This window comes from Phyllostomus hastatus, unplaced genomic scaffold (assembly GCF_019186645.2).
Source record: "Phyllostomus hastatus isolate PE091 unplaced genomic scaffold, TTU_PhHast_1.1 phas_contig_113, whole genome shotgun sequence".
In the NCBI taxonomy this organism is placed as follows: Eukaryota; Metazoa; Chordata; class Mammalia; order Chiroptera; family Phyllostomidae; genus Phyllostomus; species Phyllostomus hastatus.
In genome coordinates, this window is record NW_025333530.1 from 1,355,790 (window position 1) to 1,376,954 (window position 21,165).

Genomic DNA, 21,165 nt, shown 5'->3' on the forward strand with positions numbered 1-21,165 from the left:
GACATTTTTTAATTTCTGTGAGACTCACAGGGGTGAATCTTGTCCTGGATTCATGCCATTTCACAGATCATTAGACACACTAGATGACACTGCTCCTTCTCCCCATAAAAAGCCTCCCAGCCAAATGGTCCCCTCCAGTGACCCTCACTATCACTGCACTTGAAATTTCGTTATGGTTAAGAGAAGACTTTGCCTTGAATATGGACCAATATGAACTAATTCTCATATTTTAATTTATAACTTAATTATCACAGTAAACTCTAACCTTATTTATTTCCATGATTCTGCATAAACTCAAATCCTAAAAGAAACATATATATATATATATGAGCATATACTCAAGGTAGTTTGGAAACAGGAAGGTATTGAAGACAATCCCTGTAGTCTGACATGGAATGTCGCTGGAAGACCCAGCAGCTGAGTGTTCACATTAACCCAGAGGTCACTCCTCCTCACACTTCTGTTACTGTGCATGTGGGCAACTCTAAACAGCTGGTTTTGATTATTGAGTGTATTTATAACCCATTACATGTGAGTCAGTTTTAGAATACAACCTGAGCAGCTTCCAGTGCTAAAAAAAGACAAGTGCCTTCTTGCTTTTCATCAATTCAGTTTTTATTACTGATTTCCCACATAGAATGTTGAATAGTATAAAGTCCTCATGTCACTAAAGGCAGATAAAAATATTCAAGAAAAGTACATATTAAGACAATGGTGAACAAAATTTGCAAAAGTGTAGATAGTGAAATTTTTATGTTTTTCTTATAATTTCCTGTTCTTATCCCTCAAGGATTCTTTGCCATTTTTTTGAAGTTTGGTCTTTTAAAGTTCAAAGTGGCTTTTCATTGAGTCACATTTTCTTTTGTTACCCCTCCTGACCCACATACCAAATCAAAACATCCTATAATTTCATCCTTTTTCTTTCTCCATAGATATAGTACATTACTAACCCCTGCTTATCAAGGGTAACACGGAAAAGGCTAATGTCCCCATTTTCCCTAGTATCCCAGGATTCAGAAGTCCATGTCTATAGTCTAACCGCTTGTTTTAAAAGATTTTTATTTATTTTTTTAGAGAGGGAAGGGAGGGAGATAGAGAGAGAGAGAGAAACATCAGTGTGTGGTTGCTGGGGGTCATAGCCTGCAACCCAGGCATGTACCCTGACTGGGAATCGAACCTGCGACACTTTGGTTCGCAGCCCGCGCCCAATCCACTGAGTTATGCCAACCTGAGCGTCTAACCGCTTTTAATGCATGGGGTGATGCTTCCTCACTGTTATGATGCCATTGTAAACATGCTTTAGGGAAAATGATGCTTATTTAATCCATGAACTCTTTTTAAAGAGCAATCGTAAATCAATGACAGTATCTCTCAACAATGAATCATATCAAATAAAGAACAGAGGCAGAGGTGCCTCCTTCTAATTGAACATGGCTAAAATTGAATCAAGATACTAACTGTCACAGCCATCAAACCATCCTGTTCCCCTTGGGCTGATGTATTTGAATCTTACCACACAATGATTCAGTTTCTTGACTTTTCAGCTGGTATTACTAGAGTAGTGACCTCAGCATGTATTAATACAAAAACAATGTTTTTTAATCTGATATCTTAAGTGTAGAGACAGAGAAGAATTTAGAGCATTTGTAAGATTAAAAGCTGTACAAAATGCTATTTAACTTTGATATTCATACTCCCTATTATTGTAGAGAATATAATCAATCATTTGGAAATATTTTCCATGAAGCTAGCTAACCTTCATAATATGAAGAATAAAAAAAGTTTTGTTGTCCTTAATGTTAGAAATGGAAATGCATATTTAATTTTAATGCATGTTTTAACAATAATATTCTATGCCTATGACCTTTAACAACCCTTACAACAGCATAATATAAAAACATTTATTTTAATATCATTGCTGTTTTAAAAGTAATTCTTTTAAGTTGGACTGAATTTCTCTGGGGAACATCTCTGCATTTTGCACATATTGTATAATATGAATCATCTCAGAAAAATATGCATTTGTTAACACAATTATTTATAAATATTTACTGAATGTCTACCAACTATATTATTCCATAGTAGGCACTATGGAGGATTCAAAGACAACCAGATACTCTGCCCTCATGAAGTTCAAAGTCTGAGAGGAGAAATAAAACATGTGAATAGGTGACCATCATATAAACTAGATGGCAGTAAATAGCACATATGCTCTACAGGTTCTAAGGACAGAAAAAAATTCCAGCCAGGAGAATAAGGCACTTGTCTAAAATTTAACAGGTGTTTAACAACTCATATTTGGTGTTTTTACAGCATATGGTTATTCTAGAATATAGGTAAAATAAAATGCAGATTCAACGTGAAGATTCTCAAAAACTAATCCACATGAAAATGATCATGAAAGAAATGGTTCATCACCAATGAAGTACTAGTTCCAATTAATGTGGATATCTGACATTCTGAATCTTATAAAGGTTTCGCTTTGCTACCAAAGCATCATGCAAGTTTGGACTGATTTTTCAATGTCACTTGATAGATGATATTGATTGCCTGTTCTGAAAGAACTAGAGTAGCTCTTATGCTGAGTTCTTGTGCAAGAGTGAACTTGTGAAGAGCTTCCCCCAAAGAAATCCTGCAGTTATCCATTGAAACACAAATAAAAGCTGGGCAATATTGACAGTGATTGATGTGAAAACAAAGCAGCAGAAAGGTCATGCTGCTATGAACAGGACCAGATGCTGTGGAAGACATGGATCAGAAACATTGTTTTACTAGAGGCTATCACGCCCCGGGGCACCTACAAACAATACCCAAGAAACAAAATGTATATGCAGCTCCCTTGAATCTACTGAATACCTGTTGCTCTAAATCACATTATTCTATTCCATCAATAATACATATAGTCATTTTTAAATAAATTTGATGAGTATATACTAGTGATGTTATCAAGTGCTTTTCAGGAATCTGTACTTTCGAGGATGTGTTTTTCATCCATGTTTTATTAGTGTGTGTAATTTGTATCCCTTTTTAAATAACATGTTTGATAACATAGCCTGTTTTTAAATTAGAAAGCATTATTCTTGCCCTGGTCAGTACAGCTCAGTTGGAAGAAGTGTCATCTCCCATGCCAAAAAGGTGCGGGTCTGATTCCCAGTCAGGACACACACCCAAGTTTGAGAAGGCAACCAATTGATGTTTCTCTCTTACATTAAGTTTCTCTCTTCTCTCTCTTTCTCTCCCCATCCCTCCTCTCTCTCTAGAAGCAATAAAAAAATATCTCAGGTGAGGATTTTAAAAAATCACTATTCTTACCCTAATATTTCATAGTGTCTTTGTTGATCTGGGGTTCTTTACACTTTTACCTCCATTGGATACCTTAAGTTTATCTCCTTTAGAGAATTGCTTCCTTCCTTTATTCATCTTTCTTTGAGTTATCAAACTCACCTTCTTCTTCTAACTTTCCAGGATAATATTCATGCTTCCTTTCCCTTTCCTGTCATCTTCAACCTTTTTTATTAAGTGAAGCTGTCTCCATATCCTTTTCTATTATCTATTGTCAGTTTCCAAACCAGTGTAGTGCATATAGTAAATAATCAATGAATGTTTACATAAACTCAATATTTCACTGTTTTCTCTTAAAACAATAAACCTACCAAGAAAACAAACACATCAAAAATCAACATAAATAAATCAGTAAATACATCTTATTTCCCTCTTACTTGGAAAGGGGATATTCATCTAGTCATATTACCTCCGTGGCAGGAGGGAATATATATGCCATGCTAAACTTAATTTTGTGTTCCTTCTCTTTCTATCTCCAAGTCAAGTACTGTTGCATTCATTAAGTCCATTGATTAGCTTTTGAAGAAAAGTTTTTTTCAAGTTTACTAGTTGAATGAGTACTTGAATAAATAAAAAAGTGTATTTTTAAATTCTGTTTAAACAAATGTTACTAGTTTTATGGATGAAGTGCACTTCTGGCATCTTTCAGTAGCTATAAGAGGGACCAGAGGCCTTCAGTCCTGTGGAGGTTTCAGCATCATGTCACAGTCATATGCCCTGTTGATGCCAGAGTCAACAATTTCTGTGATTCACAGTCTTCAAAGTATATAAAAAGTATATAAAAGTAAGCAAAATAATACTGTATGAAATAATTCAAAGAAATTCTTAGGAAAATTGAGGACATCCCTCAATTTTACTTCAAAATCCCTCAGTATTTTACTTCAAAATTGTATAGTATATACTTCTAATTTATAATCATGGTACTATCATATTTTCCACAATATAACCATGATAATCAAAAGCCATTAAATTGAAAGGGAACTATAAAATGAGGCAGTTTCTTTTATCAGGAAAGCCAAATGAACTTTGTTAAGTCACATGCCTCCTTCATGATACAACTGGGATTATTTGTCCATTTCTCTTTAGTTAGATTCCAAACTTTCCCCACTGTTCCACAGTAACTTACTAATATAAAGATAACAAAAAATCATAAAACTCGAAGATAGTTATTGGATTATGCTTTCTATGCCCTTCAATTTGCAGATTGCATTTTAATCTTCATTTAAGTATGGAAAAGAAAATGAGTACGTGTCTCCTATATTGGTACACGGCTTTCATCTTGTGCAGCATTTGTCACCATTTGATTTAATGTGATTAACAATGGCTACAGGTGTAAAATGTTTAACATTTCATAATTTTAAAAAATATTAGAATTATTGTAATAAATGATTAGTGGAGGATATAGGTAGAGAATTATTTTTATTATTATGAGAATTTTGACATTATATTAGTAAAGAACTATGGTTCAGCTTTTGCATTGTACTCTGAGGTTTATCTGTGATGAAAGGTCTGGTGCAAACTGATCCCTAACATACTGGAAAGGAAAGAAAGAAAAGACATTTGCTTTTACTTAAGAAGTTGGGTGCTTCATAAGAATTTCAAAATGATAAAAATGCAAATATAATTTACACTCTCCTTGCATTCTCAGAATTCCTTAGCAACACATTTATATTTGGTGCTCTTATTTTGACAAATATTTTAATTGCAAAAGTTATGTGACTGGCAGGCAATTTGAAAAGTGTACTTATAACAGACTAAACTGTTAAAAGCACAGTAATCTTGCCACTGAAAAAAAATATAAATACTAGTTTTACTTTTATAAAAACACTTATTTTTAACATTTGTTGTGCTGTTTTGGATTAACATTTTATTTTAGTCTTTTCCCGAAAATTATTAAAAATACTATTTTAATTTTTCATGTAATAATTAAGTTTATGGGTGTTAATAATTTAGTAAATTATTTTTAAAATTGTTTTTGTTTTTTCCAATGTTTGACAATTGTAAATAACAATTTTATTATATTTTTACTTATCTCCATTGGGTATGTTTCTAGGAGAATTGCTGGATGAGGGGCAGGGGTGTTTTAAAGGCTGTTGCCATACACTGTGAAACTGCTTCCCAAATAAACATACATGGTCATTGATACTGAGAGATGATGCCCTTTTCATCACACTTTGTATTAATTTTTATTCACTTTTAATTAGATAGATGACTAGTTACAACTATTTGTTTTCATTTTGTTTTGCTTTTGTACTAACATTTCTTAAAATTATATTTCTTTTGCTTATTTTTTACTTTTCTATTCATTTAGCATGTAAAAAGCCCCAAACAGAACATGTTTTGTAGCATTATTCTTACCTTAGTTGTTATAATTATTGTAAACTGCTATGTTTAAAATCATGAACATTGCTTTGTAAGATTTTAATGAGCACTTACAAATGTTTATGAGAGTGTGAATTTATCCAATATCTGTTATGATAATACTGAATTAAGTAAAAGTAAAACAAAATATGACTTTAATTTACCATTTTAATCTGGAACTTTATTAGCACATAATGAATAAGTAATACAAAAATAATTATTACTTCTATAGTTTAATAAAATTCTGAATTTAGCAACAATATTAACTTTTAATCTGTGAGTTATAGAGTTTAGATCTAGTGGTAGTTTAACCTAAATTGCTCTATTATATTAGTCTTTTCCTCTCTACTCACCTTAGTCATTATCCTTTCTTCAGATTTTGTTGCCCAGCTCAGGCTTGTCATTGATGTGCATTTTAGAACTTACTTGAGCAGAAAATTGAGGAAAATATTTTTGTTTAATGACTTAACTAAGACTAGTATAGAGAGCATTTAAATGGCAACAGACTTGACAGGTAAGACATTTCTGATTTTGGAGATTTTTTTTAATCTCTCAAGAATCCTTAAGTGTAACAAGATAGAGAGTATTTTCAAGCATATGGTCAACCATATGATATCACTCTACATCATTCCTAATTTTGGTCATGTGGATCCCAAAGGACCTTTCATGTCATTCATCACTTTCACTGAAAGCCCAAGCCACCGTAGCCACCTCTCTGTCCTCCAGGACCTTGTTGGAGGAAAAACGCTCTGCAATCCATGTTAAGCAGTGTTACCTGTGATCTGTTTCTTATGAGACATGAAACTGCCCTTTACAACCCTTCTGTGCTTGCACAGGAATCCACATTTGAAGGAGGAGAAGTGGGCAGGAGACATGCTGGGAACACACGTCCCACTGAACTGAGTCACTCATGGAGACTCATTATTCATGAAACAAACTGTTCACCTTAACTTTGTTAAATATTATGGTGACACTCTATCCATGCAGTCAGGTCATATTCAACCCTACTTAGAAAGTTAAGGGGTGACCCTTATTCCTAAGACTTAACAATCATGTAAAAGCAGCAAAGGTATTAACAGGACCACTGCCAACATAGCAATTCTGCAAATATCTAGCTGGTACTGGAAGCCTTTCTCCCCTATCCACCCAACTGCTAAAGTTCTAAGAAAAAAAAATATGTCTAAAGGGACCTGGGCCACATGTCCTATTTCCTAAGGAGATATCATTAGAGCATAATGGCATCAGATAAATATAAAATAAAGAATTTTTTTGTGCTGAAAATAAGGAAATAGCAACCCATACAACAGAATCATAACATGTTGCAGGTATTACTTTACCTAGGCAAAAGAGGATGAATGCAACCCTTGATACATGTCACCCAAATTGATAGGAAGGTGAAATGTATAAGAAACATGCCATTGTTTCTAGGAGCCTCTACTAACAAAATCTATGTAAATCTAAGTAAGGCCTGGGGACTAAGCAATGGGGTCCCCCAGAAGAAACAAGACACTCCTAGTTTAAGACCTACACGCTACACCAGCCAGAGAATTTCAGGTGCATGCAGCAAAGCTGAAAGGAGGCAATGTGGTTATACTATTTTGGTTTGCAGATTCAGCTTCTTAATCAGGAACTGTAGCATGAAGGCAAAGCCAAGTCAGAAAAGATACAGCCAAAAAGAAGCAAGGGAATAAAACTTTGTAGCTGCAAAAAAAAAAAAAAAAGGACTGCACAAGTCCAGTTAAAGAGGATTTTGTGACATAATATCTTGCTTGATTGGCTAACTGTGCCAAAACTGAAGGATGAAAAAAAATCCAGATATGCTCCTGTCAGATGAGTCAACTGATTTGGGAAGAATATGGGCAGAAATAACAACTGGAATGCAGCTGTCCTTTGCCTGAAGCCCTGCTTCAAGCAATGGGGTAACTAAATAAATCCCCATTTTGAAAGAATAAGGGAAAGATTCCAAGAACATCTGTTTAAAAAGGGAGCAGAAATAAATGACAATCCATCGACACTATTTTGGGACAATTAACAGTATTGGGTGGAACTTCCCAGATTCAGAAGTAAAGAATATAAAAACAACAAAAGCAAAAAAATACCATGGTAAATCTAAATTTTTTGGTTAAAAATACATGAAAGGGAATATAGCATGCAAAAGACAAATGAAGAGTATGTATTTAAGTGTTATCCTAAAAAATTAGAAAACATTCTAAAAGCAAATTTTTGAATTCCTAAGAAAATTACAGACCATGAATTCTGTGAAATGAATTACAAATAGAAACAAGATACTTCAAGAGATCAAAAGAAGTAGGCAAAATTAAGTAAAGCACTTGATGAGAAAAGTGAAATCATTTCAAAATGTAACCCATATTAGCAACATCAATGAGTAGCTTAGCATTTTTAAAAAGCTGCATAAAATATCAGACAGTGGAAAAAATAACACACAATATAGAGTTACTGAACCTAAGTAATGGTGGAGTAGATATTATAGCTTTGAAAGATTGTGTTGATTGAATACATAAATAAATGTCATTCTTGAATACAGGGCAAAAATGCAATAATTGGAATAAGAAACTGTATCTGGGGCAATATTCCTAAGAAACTATTTATGTAAAGAGCTTGTTTTTTAAAATATATTTTATCTATTATGCTATTATAGTTGTCTCTTTTCCCCCTTGCCTCCTCCACCTAGTACCCCCCATTCTCTCTGGAAATGCCCCTCCTTACTTCATGTCCATGGGTCATGCATACAAGTTTTGACTGCTTCATTTCCTGTACTGTTCTTAACATCCCCCTGCCTATTCTGTACCTATGTATTTGTGCCTCTTAATCCCTGTACTTTTCTCCCATTCTCCACCTTCTCCCTCCCAAATGGTAACCATCCAAATGATCTCCATATCTATGATTCTGTTTTTCTTGTTTGCTCAGTTTGGTTTTTAGAATTCAGTTGTTGATAGTTGTGAATTTATTGCCATTTTAATATTCATAGTTTTGATCTTCTTTTTCTTAAATAAGTTCCTTTAACATTTCATGTAATAATGAGTTGGTGATGATGAACTCCTTTAGGTTTACATTTATCTTATCTAGGAAGTACTTTATCTGCCCTTTGATGCTAAATGATAGCTTCACTGCATAGAATAATCTAATTAATCTAAGTAGTAGGTTGTTGCTTTTCATCACTTTGAATACTTCTTGTCAGTACTTTCTAGCTTGCTGAGTTCTTTTTGAGAAATCAGCTGATGGTCTTATGGGAACACCTGTATGGGTAATTATTTGCTTTTCTCTTACTGCTTTTAAGATTCTCTCTTTATCTTTAACATTTGGCATTTTAATTATGATATGTCTTGGTGCAGTCCTTGATGTTCATGTTATTTGGATTCTCTATGCTTCCTGGGCTTGTATGTCTACTTCCTTTGCCAAATAAGGGAATTTTTCTTTCATTATTTTTTCAAATAAATTTTCAATTTCATGCTCTTTCTCTACTGGCAACCCTGTGGTTCAAGTGTTGGTATGTTTGCAGTTGTCCCAGAGGCTCCTTAGCCTATCCTTATTTTTTTTATTCCTTTTTCTTCTTGCTGTCTTGATTGAATTCTTTTCTTCTTTGTATTCCAATTCATTTATTTGATTCTCAGCTGCATCCATTCCACTATTGATTCCCTGTAAATTTTTCTTTATTTCACTTAGTGTAAACTATATTTCTGCCTGGGCCTTTTTTTTTAATCCTGTTGAGGTATGCAGTGAGTTCCTTGAGCATCCTAATAACTAGTGTTTTGAACTCTGCATCTGATGGATTGCTTATCTCTATTTTGTTTAGCTCTTTTTCTGAAGTTTTGATCTATTCTTTTATTTGGCCATTTATTTTTATCTCTTCATTTTGACAGCCTCCCTGTTTTTCTTTCTATGTATCAGGTAGAGCTGTCTTGACTCCCTATGTTAGTAGTATGGCCTCAGGTAGAAGAGCACACCTGTCAGTTGAATAAGGTAGAGCCCTAGGTAATCAATGGGGAGAAGCAACCCATATAAACCAGGAGATGGAGTCTCGGATATGGTGTTGCTTCTCTTTGTGGGGGAGGGCTCAGAGAAGGGACAATGGTTGCTGCCTAGCCTTTGGAGTTTTTTCTTGGATGGAGCTACTTCCCCAGCACTTGCCCTGATGCCAAATACTTTAGTTTCTCCCCATATTCCACTGGCGAGCTTCTAGCTGCTGCCTTAGTGCCAGAGCCTAAAGGGAGTAGGTCTGTATAAGTCCTAAGTTTGCCTCATACCCTGTAAGAGGAGACTCCTGAGAATCCCATGGTTTCTTTCACTTCCATAACCCCCACTGATTTTTACAGCCAGAAATATGGGGATTTATCTTCCTGGCACTGGAACCCTGGGCTGGGGGGTCTGCTGTGGGATTAGAATCCCTCACTCCCAAGACATCCCTACCAGTTTTTATCTACCACACATGGGTGTGAGGTCTCTCATTCCACGTCTTGGTGTCTTTGCCCCTCCCTCCCTTCTATCTGAGTGAATGTGATTTCTTTAATTCTTTGGTTGTTAGACTTCCGTACAGCTTGATTTTCTGATGATAGTGGTTTTGTAGTTTAGTTGTAATTTTTGCTGTGGTTTTTTGAGGAGGCAAGCCATGTTTACCTACACCTCCACTTTGACTGGAAGTCCAAAAGTTTGTTATAATTTAAGCAAATTTAATAGACAGTGGCTAAGAAATGCTCTGGTCAACATTTTGAAGCTGGGGTAAAGAAATATTCCTATCAGCCATGAGGAAAAATGAGGGAGGTTATCTATAAGAAAAAAAGTATCCCAGGTTAGTCTCACACATCTTCTTACCTATATTAGCTATGAGAAAGCAATGTGACATAATCTACAGGTATTGAGGGAAAAACTGTTAGTTAAGTATGTGTTACCAAGCTATGTGGTTACTTTGATATACAAATCATATCAAACATGCAATAATTCAGGACATAAATGACCAGTTAGCTCTTCTTAAAAGCAATACTAGAAAATAAATTTCAATAAAGTTTTATCAAGTACTTAAACTTAGTAAGAAACTTATGGTATTGAAGATATGTTGGTAAATATAATTATTTAAATTACATTAGTCATAAAGCTCTAATAATTATTGTTGAAAATTGAAGCATGTTTAATTCTTGAAATATAGTAAAACAATTAAAGATATTTCACTATTACAAAAAGACAATAAGTTTACAAAAGTGAACAACACTATTACAAAAAGACAATAAGTTTACAAAAGTGAACAACAGAAAGAAGATGACAGAGTAAAATATGATAAAGACACTGTTAATGACTCAAGTCAATACACTGAGAAATAAGCATGTTATGTGGAGTTATAAAGGTAACTACCAGTTCATATTTCCTCCAGGTTACTAGTCAGGAAAAGTCTAAAGAGTATATAAATCATAAAAAAGATAGAAAATATTAACAGAACCAAGGAAATAAAAATAGATAATATGAAAATATAAACTGGTCATTTGTATAATAAAATATTATATATTGTCAATTATTATAAGCTGTTTCTTATAATGTATAAAAATAGTGTTTTATACTGTGCATAAGACAATGTATTCAAATACCTCAGAGAGTTCAGAAAGATAATATTTGAAAAAGTATCAGGAAATGCAAAGAGAAGCCAAGAAAGGGAAGATGGAGGAAGAGAGTAAAAGATTCTGGAGAATAAAACGAGAAATAAGGAGGGTGGAAGGGAAACAATTAAAAATTATAACATGGAAAACCAGCATGGACTCATCACTTTTGTAAGCTTTCAGCCTGTGCCTCATAGCTCATTTAATTCTTTTTACTCCTTGAATAAGGACTATTATCACTGGCATCTTAAACACTGCAGAACAGAAAACTAACAAATTTGCCTAGGGTGTCACAGCTAATGGAAGGCAGGGCACATGTCCACTTTAGGCATCCTGACCCCACCACTCCTTGATCTTCATTGCTTTGCTCATGCTATGATGGTTTTTAGACAGAGTTGGTGTTATTGCAAAATAGCATTACACAAGATAAGAAAGGTCCAGTGAATTCCATCAGAGGTGGAAGCAGAAAGCAGGCCCAGAGAGCCCTAACCCAGTGAACCTCTACCACCTGCCCAGTTACCAACCATCATGCTTGAGAGGATCCACTGCCCAAGCTGGTTAGAGTCACCACCACTGCAACCATGAGCAGCTAAGTTGCGACCCAGCAGCCACTCAGCCTCCAACCTCCATGCCTGCATGGCTCCACCCTCAGCAATGAGACATCAGGCCATGTACCTGTGGACAGCAGGAAGGGACTGGAGGTTAGGGGGCTTCTTATAACTCATATGTGGCACCTGCTAGGATTAGAGGGGAATGAGAGAGACAAGATGTTCATTGAAAGGCAGGATTTGGGAACAGTAAAATGGTTTAATGTAAGAAACAGATATAGTTTCATCAACAGGGATGACACTAAGATGTATTTGTGCACCAGACTGCCATAAAGAACAATCCCACAAAAGTACCTTGTAATGTAGCAGATGAAGAGACTATGAAGTTTGATGTTGTTGAAGGAGAAAAGAGTGGAGGCAACACATTATGGGTCCCAATGGAGTTAGAGTACAAGGCAGTACATATGCAGCAGAATGCAACCATTACAGATGCTATGCATGTCTGCATGGGGTCCTCCTCCCAATTACCAGTAGAATTCAGAATTTGAGAGTAGGGAAAAGAATGAGGGTTTGGAGAATGTTCCAGAAGCCCTGGCCGAAGAGCGCCAACCCTATGGCAAGTGAGGGTTCCCACCTAACTACATGTGGAGACCCTATGGTAGTCCACCACAGTATTCCAACCCTCCTGTGCAGGGGGAAGTGATGGAGGGTGCTGATGACTAGGATGCAAGAGTACAAGGTAGACCAGTGAGACAGTATATGTGGGGGGCTATAGATCATGTTCCACAGGGGCCCTCCTCACCAAAGACAGCCTAGAGGGGATGGCAATGAAGAAGACAATGAAAAGGAGAGGAGGCCCAAGGTCAGCAGCCACCTCAATGTCAGTACCATGGCAACCTCAATTACCTATGCAAACCCCCAGGACAGAAAATCCTAAACCACAAGATGGCAGAAACACAAAAGCAGCTTATTCACCAGCTGAAAATTCATCCTTTCCCTAGGATGAGCAAGGTGAGGCTGAGTAAATGCCGGTTTACCATCTCTACCATTATCTGGTTTAGTCATCCAACAAGAATAACTTAATATGAAATTCCAACAATAAGAAATTAACAAAAGATTGGAGCTGGAGGCCTTAAGTGCTTGCTTTTTGCCCGTTGACCGGGTAACTAGAATTATCTGCATTATATTTGCAGCATGAGTTTTTTTATTATTTTTTACATAAAAAAGTCTCTTTTTGGTAATGACATTTTGTTTTAAAGTCTGGTTTTTCTCAATGCACCTTCAAAAATTTAAAATTTTTACACATGTGGTCAAGTTCAGATTTTTAAGAATCTTATATTTAACTTGTAATAAAAGTTTACAACTTGAGTTTTTGTTAAAGTGAGAAAACTGCAAGCACCTGTTAATAAGTCAAAAAAAGATAAGAAAGGTTGCTTGCTAATTAGAACTGTATAAATTATGTCACAGTGAAGTTCTTCTAAATCTTCACACACCAAACATATTATTGACATATATAAATAACTATAAATAAATTATAAATATTAGTAATAGTAAATCATAATAGATTAGAAGAGGAATAAAGCTATAATATATTTAGAAATAATGCATTTAAAAGTAAAGTATAGTAAAGTAGTAAAGTATTTAATGTATTTATATGTAATGTAAATATATATATATTTTAGCTAAGTATCTCTGAGACTGTTTAGCATTTACATTTATAAGGTTTTTGAAAAACAGGATAAAACTTAAATTCATTTAGAAAATAATGTGTGTCATTAAAATTATTTCATCCAATTCTTAATCTCTGATTGTATTTTACTAGTGTTTATTGTTATTTCATTGGTCTGACAGTCCTATTTGACAGACAAGATTTAAGACAGAAATAAAGTGCTTTGGCTTTCTTTTTGTTATACATTAACATTGGCCCATGAATGCGACCTTTATTTTTTGTCATGTAACTAAAAATAGCCTATGAAAAGGCACATGCCTATTTATAACAAATTAACTAAATTCAAAAAAGACTAAACATTAAGACTTGTGAGATTTCATACATTGGCTTTATCATGCACTAATAGAGAAAGTTTAAATTGGTTTCAGCTTTCTGAAAAACAATTTTATATATCAAGAAATTTTAAATATTCATAGCCTTTGGCCATAAATTACTAAATACTTCAACAACATGGAAGTAGATTTCAGCATTATTTATATTATTGAAAATTTGAATGCAACCTAAAGGTACAGATATAACAGAATGACTACTGAAATAATGAATCATCCACACAATCAATTCATATGAAAACACTGAAAGGATACCAATAATTTTGTATTATCTAAGAAAATAGCTCTTAGAGAAAATATTAAGGTAAATATGAAACTCAAAAACATGTATATAACATTGTCTCAACCATATAAATGATTACATGAGGAGAAGCCTTTTAGGAAAAAATGCCAAATTATTCACTCAGTCTTTCTGAATGTTAGGACAAGAAGTAAATGATGTTTCATTAAACTGTTCTACAAATGTTAGAAAATTGTAATTTGAATATAGTGAAAATATTTTTTTTGTTTTTGAAAGTTTCACCTTTCTGGAGAGAGGGACTGACTGTCAGATAAAATAAAGCAGATTGTTCTATTTCCATGCAGTGGGAATTCCAAGCATCTACAGTGCCTTTTAGGCTTCCTTATATTTAAAGTAATTGCTGAGAATGGAAAATAGGACACCAATTATGAAAATGTATAAGATTTTAAATATTTTATTATGTAACAACCAAAAAGTATAAAACAAGTTTCCATTATTGAAAAAGACAACAACATAAAACTCTTAAACATCAAGCCAAATAAAAATTTTACAGTCTGACCAGAGAGTTTCAACTTTTAGTATACTTAAGAATCTCTGGATGGAGTGGAAAGACACTTTTTAATCCTATGAATTCCTCAACTTAGCCTCAGGTACATTCATTCAGCTGGTCTGGGATAGGGCCCAGGATCTAGAGTTTTTAATAAGTATGTAGACCATGTATTCAGATGGTGCATGAAGCACATTTACTTTAAACTTTCAAATTACAAGCTAGCTTTTCTTGTAGAAATCTTTAAAAAATATTGTATGTAAATATCTCACTAAAATTAGACACTGTGTGAATAATACACAAATTATCTTCAACAGACCCTTGAATAGCAAAATCATATTAGTCAATATGATAGACACAATCTGGGAAAATACATGGCTATTAGGGCAAAAATTTTGCAATTTAACTGACTGAAACCAGAAATTTATAAGAAATCCAAATCTTATAACTTTTATATTTTAAAACTCAAATTTCAGGCAGATCAGTAAATACAAGCAGAAAAAATTCTTAGAATTGGTATACATGGAAATTCACAAAATGTGAATTTTAATGCTTAACTGATAGTCAATGAAAATACTATTCGGCAAAGACATTTTAAATACGACTTCCTTCAAATAATGCCACACTTTGAATCGGCACGCAACACCTTTGCAACACACAGCTGCATTGAGTGAACTAAAGCATGTGTATTGTACACTTATATTCTAAATTTGTGTTTCCCAAACATGCATCACAACCACCTGAGATATTTATAAAAATACACAAATATATCAATTCAGAAACATTGGTGAGGAAACCGATGGAAGGAAGGAGAAGGACACAAAACTCCTTTTTAGAAAAACTTCTAGATAATTTGGGTGATCAGTCATGTTTGAGAACCACTTATCTAGATTTAATTTGGTGGGATGTACTTGAACCATTTAAGTCCTTCCCTAAAGAAGACCCACATTTTGGCTTCCTTGTGTACAGACAAGTTTCTCAAATTGTTTATGACACTTGATAACACTTTGTATTGTTACCATGTCACTGCAATGTTTTCATCAGCACACTGCTGTTTGGGGTTGCATTAATTTGACTCAATAGATAGTTAACAATTTTAGTAGCCTGTTGTCATTTATCATTCCCATATCAGCTTCTCTGTAATGTGAATTGCTATAATGCCAAAAGAATGATTAATGCTAGTCCCTGAGCTAATTAATGGGAGTGTCACTTTAAGTCCAATATAGTAATTAAGTATTGCTGATGAAACAGGTCCAAATTTTACACACAAAGTGGGTCATTTTACCAACCTTTAACTTAATTTAGCGCTTCAAATAATATTGATGTCATTTCCACAAAGGAGAGACTGTCTAGATAGTTTAGTTATTATTAGGCATAAAAATTCCTTTTTTGTAAGGTACACTAAGACAATTACTGAAAAATTCTATGCCCTTAAAAATGAATTGAGATGTAGTGATATTTTAAGAGCTATATTCAACATCTCGTTGTATTGAGAACTCAACATTTTTTTTAAATTTTTTTATCCTAATTCTTTTTCATTATTGTATTTTTTCCATTATCATTTAGTCACCTTATACCATACCCTGCCCAGCAGTCACCACACTGTTGTCCATGTCCTTGAGTCTTCTGTCCTTTTTGCTCAGTCCCTCCACTCTCTAACTTCCCTCCAACCTTAGCTGTCATCATGCTTGCCGTTTATCAACTTGTCTCTATTTTCCTTGTTAGTTCAGTTTGTTGGTTAGATTCCACATATGAGTGAGATCATATGGTATTTGTCTCTCTCTGACAGGCTTATTTCACTCAGCATAATATGTCGATGGTTTTTTAGAATCAGTCAAGCATATAGCACATAATGAGGTTTCAGATCATTCTAAGTAGAAACAGGAAAGAAGAGAAGAAAAAAGGAAAATGGGACAATTAAATGACAGCATTCCTGGGAAGACACAAACAATGGAGAGAATATCACTAGGGCCTGCTCAGGTTCCTTATCTAGGCTGAGCTTCTCAAGGACTTAATTTATACCTAGATGCTTTCCAGTTTAATATAGACTTCTAGTGTAACTAGTAATATGAGGACACCTGCTCCTAACTCTGAGGAAGTTTTTTAAGTATATGTTTCTTTATTTGTACTTAAGCTGAATGTGAAGAGGAATAGACTACCCACCCAACAGTTTTAGAAAATTGGTTCTCCAGGTAATGTAAAGCCTCCTCAATTCTGAGAACTTCAGAGAAAATAAATGGGCTACTTTTTTTTATAAATACAATATTAGGTCATGTTTATTTGTACATGAATCCATGGTATTGATTGATTCAATATTATGCTATACTGACAAACCAACCAGGTCATATTCAGTTGAATGTCCATGAGGGCTTTCCAGAAAAATCTTTCTGGGTGAACCTAATATTGTCAGTGCTATGATAGAAAGGTATCCAGGGTGTGAAAATGCTTGGATGGAGGAAGAAAAGTTAAGAAGCATGATGGCAGGCAAAGCATCCTAGAGGATATAATATATTTAAGTCTTGGGGAATAAGTAAAGACAGGTGGGTTAGATAGGTGGTGAGTGAGAAGTGTTTTGAGTTGTTCTTTGTTTTCATTCCATTTTCATTTGTTCATTTCCATTTTGTAGAAAAAAATGATGGTTTGAAAACATTAAGAATAGTAAGAACAATAATGTTATGTGTTAACAAAACATTATCAACTATATTGTTCACAGTGCTAACTTCTTTCTCTACTTATTCTAGCTTTTGGGGGGGTGGATTTAGCAGTGAGAAGGAGGGCAATTATGACATCAATTTGGTAAAGTTGCCAATCACCCAATTCACACATCCCCAATGTCCTAGTCCAGGTTTTCTTATGTGAAGCAATAACCACCAGATAAACCAGCATGGACTGCGTACCTTTCTTACAAGGACTGAGAAAACCCTCAGGGCAAGTGACAGGTCTGAATATCTAGTAAGTTCCAGAACAACAAGGCTCAGTACAGATGCGTAAATCCAAGCTCAGGAGCACTGCCCTCTGTCCTTGTCTGTTGTCCCACTCACAAACCCCTGATAGACTCCTCCTGTGTCTTCTCCAAGGTGGAGCTATCTAGATCATTTATACTTCCTTCCCTAATATATTTATTTAACTTCTACTTGGCTTTTCTCTTTCTAATGTCATTAATAAAAGGATGTGTGCTTGAACATGGCAAACAGCAGGGGGTTTGTGCAAACAAACTTTGTAGAAATCTTTTTCTCAACTTTAACAAGGGCAATATCCACACATTTAAACCTCTGTTTATTCTGTCCACATTACTATCACTCTTTCCCCTTTCTAAATAGGTTTTTATTAATAATAGAAATATAATTTACAAAAGACTTCTTTTTATATATACAATTATAATTAGTCTTTTAATATGAGTGTGTTCTTGATTATTTGGGTATTACCACATGGCAAATTACTGGGTAAATGACAGGAATTACTGTGGCAGGAATTATTTCTGTATTATGAAGACTTTGGTAGTCACATCTATTCTTTTGCACAGTAAGAGACTATTTCTTTAATACTTTTAGATTGTATGCTTGAGTTATTTCCCTCAAAGTCAAAGTTTCCAATTACTGTAGGTATTGAGATTCCTCATTGCAATTAGTTTATCAGAAATAGGTATGTGTTTACTGTTTGTGATGTTTTCTTTAAAAAATAATGTCCATATGTGTTTTATATTGTTAATCATTCAAAGAGGAAACAACCTGATTTACAAAGAAAAAAATTATATGCTGGACTGAGTTGGTGGTGGAAGACTCTCTATCAGAAAATATGTGCTTATTAATTCAATAATGAACCAGAGAGAAGAATGTTTACCCTAAGGGTACACTGATAATTGAATGAAATGGTTTAGAGTCCTGAGTATAAACTACCATTTGATCTGTACATTTAAGGAAATAGGTTTACATATTCAGGAATAAATAAAGCAATATAAATTAATGAAGTGTAGGCTTTAAATCTTAAAGGCTAACAGAGGCTGTAGAAAATGTACAGAGAAGCAAGGAAACAAGACTGGTGGGTGTGGCTACCCTCAGTTCCAGAGCTTAACTCCAAAATAGACAAGTCTACCCTAAGAAAATAATTATTAGTTGATACAAGCTTAAGTTTTTCCATCTCTCCTTATTTGCAAGAATTTTAGTATTAAAAAATATTTTACAGCCTTGGCTGGTGTGGCTCAGTGGATTGAGTGCCAGCCTGCAAACCAAAGGACCTCAGGTTTTATTCCCAGTCAGGGCACATAACTGCATTGCAGCCCAGGTCCCCAGTTGAGGGCACACGACTGGGGAGCAAGCAACCACACATTGATATTTTTCTTCCTCTCTCCCTTCCTTCCGGCTTCTTGTAAAAGAAATAAATAAAAAGTCTTTAAAAATATTTTACTGAGCCCTGGCTGGTGTAGCTCAGTGGATTGGGCGCAGGCTGCAAACCAAAATGTTGCAGGTTCGATTCCCAGTCAGGGTACATGCCTGGGTTGCAGGCCATGACCCCCAGCAACCGCACACTGATGTTTCTCTCTCTCTCTCTTTCTCCCTCCCTTCCCTCTCTAAAAATAAATAAATAAAATCTTTAAAAATATTTTACCAATATTGAGATACATTTTTCTGTTCCTTAGTTAACAAAGGAATAATGTGGTTCTTAGATGTATTATTGACCTGTTTATTTGCCTTTAGTATTATTGGTTAAGAACTGCTAACCCTAATGTTAGAAATGATCACAAAAACCAGAGAATAGGTACAGGGTCTCATCTATAACACTGCTGGAAAAAGCCATTGCTAAGGCCTTAGTTACTATTAAACCGTCTTTCCAAATCCTTTGGAAAATCAGCTCAGATATGTCTCAGAGTCTTCTGATTGCTGCAATACTAATGATATCTAGCAGTGTTTCTAATTCTCATCAGGCTGCCTGAGACATAAAGTTTGTGAGCATATATTGCCCAGAAATGTATCAGGTAGACACAACAATCTGAAATCTAATCAAAAGAACAGCACAAGGCTTTCTATCTGTAGCACTTTAAAGTTTAACACCACCACAGATTCTGGGAAAAAAAAAACAAAAGAGTATTATGTAAATAAATAGTAATAGATTCTAATACTATAAAGATAAAATCTTCAAAGTGGATTTTATTTATTTAGGAGATATCTAGTACATTATCACTGTGGGAGTATTGACATTGTCAATCAATTTGACATAACATTTTTATTATGAACTTGCAAGAGTCAAAAGTCTTCACATTTTGACTTTGATAATTTGTTTGCATGACTAAGATAATTCAGTGAGTAGAATTATGTTCCACGGTTTCCTTCCATTTTTTTTGCTTTTGTTTGTCTTCACAAAGATCTATATCTTACAACTTTGATATATTCATGAGACTTTCTACTAAATAGTAATTCATAATTGCAGAAAATTAGTCCATTGATTCCAGTCAACAATAGTTATATCTTTCATTGGACAATTGAACCCTGTCACCCAAGTGACTCAATGGCAATGTGAACTGAGAACTAGAATTAAGAAAAATGTATCTCATGTTCAATACATACAAGACAGTTCCCTTCTTCAAGAAAGAGAAAACTTCATTTGATTATTTATGTCATTTTCAGCATTTTTCTCCTGGACTTATAATTATATTTGAAGAGCAAAATAGCTGCTTTATCTGCTTACAATGTGTAAATACTGACATTTTGTCACATAGAGTTGCTTCATATTCCATTTTGTAAAACTCACATTGAGAAGTCATAGTGTATTTCAAAAAAATATATGTATCACATCCTAATTATAACACTCCCACGTGTTTTGGACAGCCACAAAGTAGAAGACAGAGAAAACCACGAAACAATGAATTAAGAATATACAGAAATATATGGACTTCATTTTTATGAATATTAAAACCTATTTATTATTTACTGTTGTAAAACTCTTCATCTATAGGAAACTTTTACCTTCAAAGGCTTTAGATTAGAACAACACTTAAGGAATAAGTGATTAAACAGTGGCATGTACACTATGTGGTAGGTGAACAACATATGCTGTTTCATATTAGACTTCCTAATTGAGGTTTGGCACGAGCATCTATTTATTTAAGTCTCAGTCAGAACAGTGTATCTGAAAAGATGTATATGAAAAAAATATAACAAATATGAAAAGAAAAAATAATATTCAGATATTAAAAGAAAGTATAAATAGAAATCATTTTCTTTTTCATCAAAAATAATTTTAGATTTGTATTGTCTTTGAAGATAATCAACTCTGTTTACAACTATCTTATCATTAAATAGTTTCTCATTTTAAATATTATTTTAGGCAAGATGCTACCTAGCATATTTCATAGATATTGTAGAATATAAAAAGTTAAAGAATATTAATGTGAATGTCACATAATCTCAACTTAAAAAATGTTTGAGTATCTTGTCTTTCCTAGTTGCTAAGTAATCACTAGTATTACTG

General features: G+C 34.2%; 1 protein-coding gene and 1 pseudogene across 9 annotated transcripts in view; both read left to right on the forward strand.

Moving 5' to 3' along the window:
- The window catches only part of GRIA4 (glutamate ionotropic receptor AMPA type subunit 4), a 384,719-nt gene that overhangs the window by 25,403 nt on the left and 338,151 nt on the right, over window positions 1-21,165 (forward strand). The gene's annotated exons all lie outside the window — the stretch shown is intronic.
- On the forward strand, window positions 12,074-12,879 carry LOC123819503 (annotated as a pseudogene).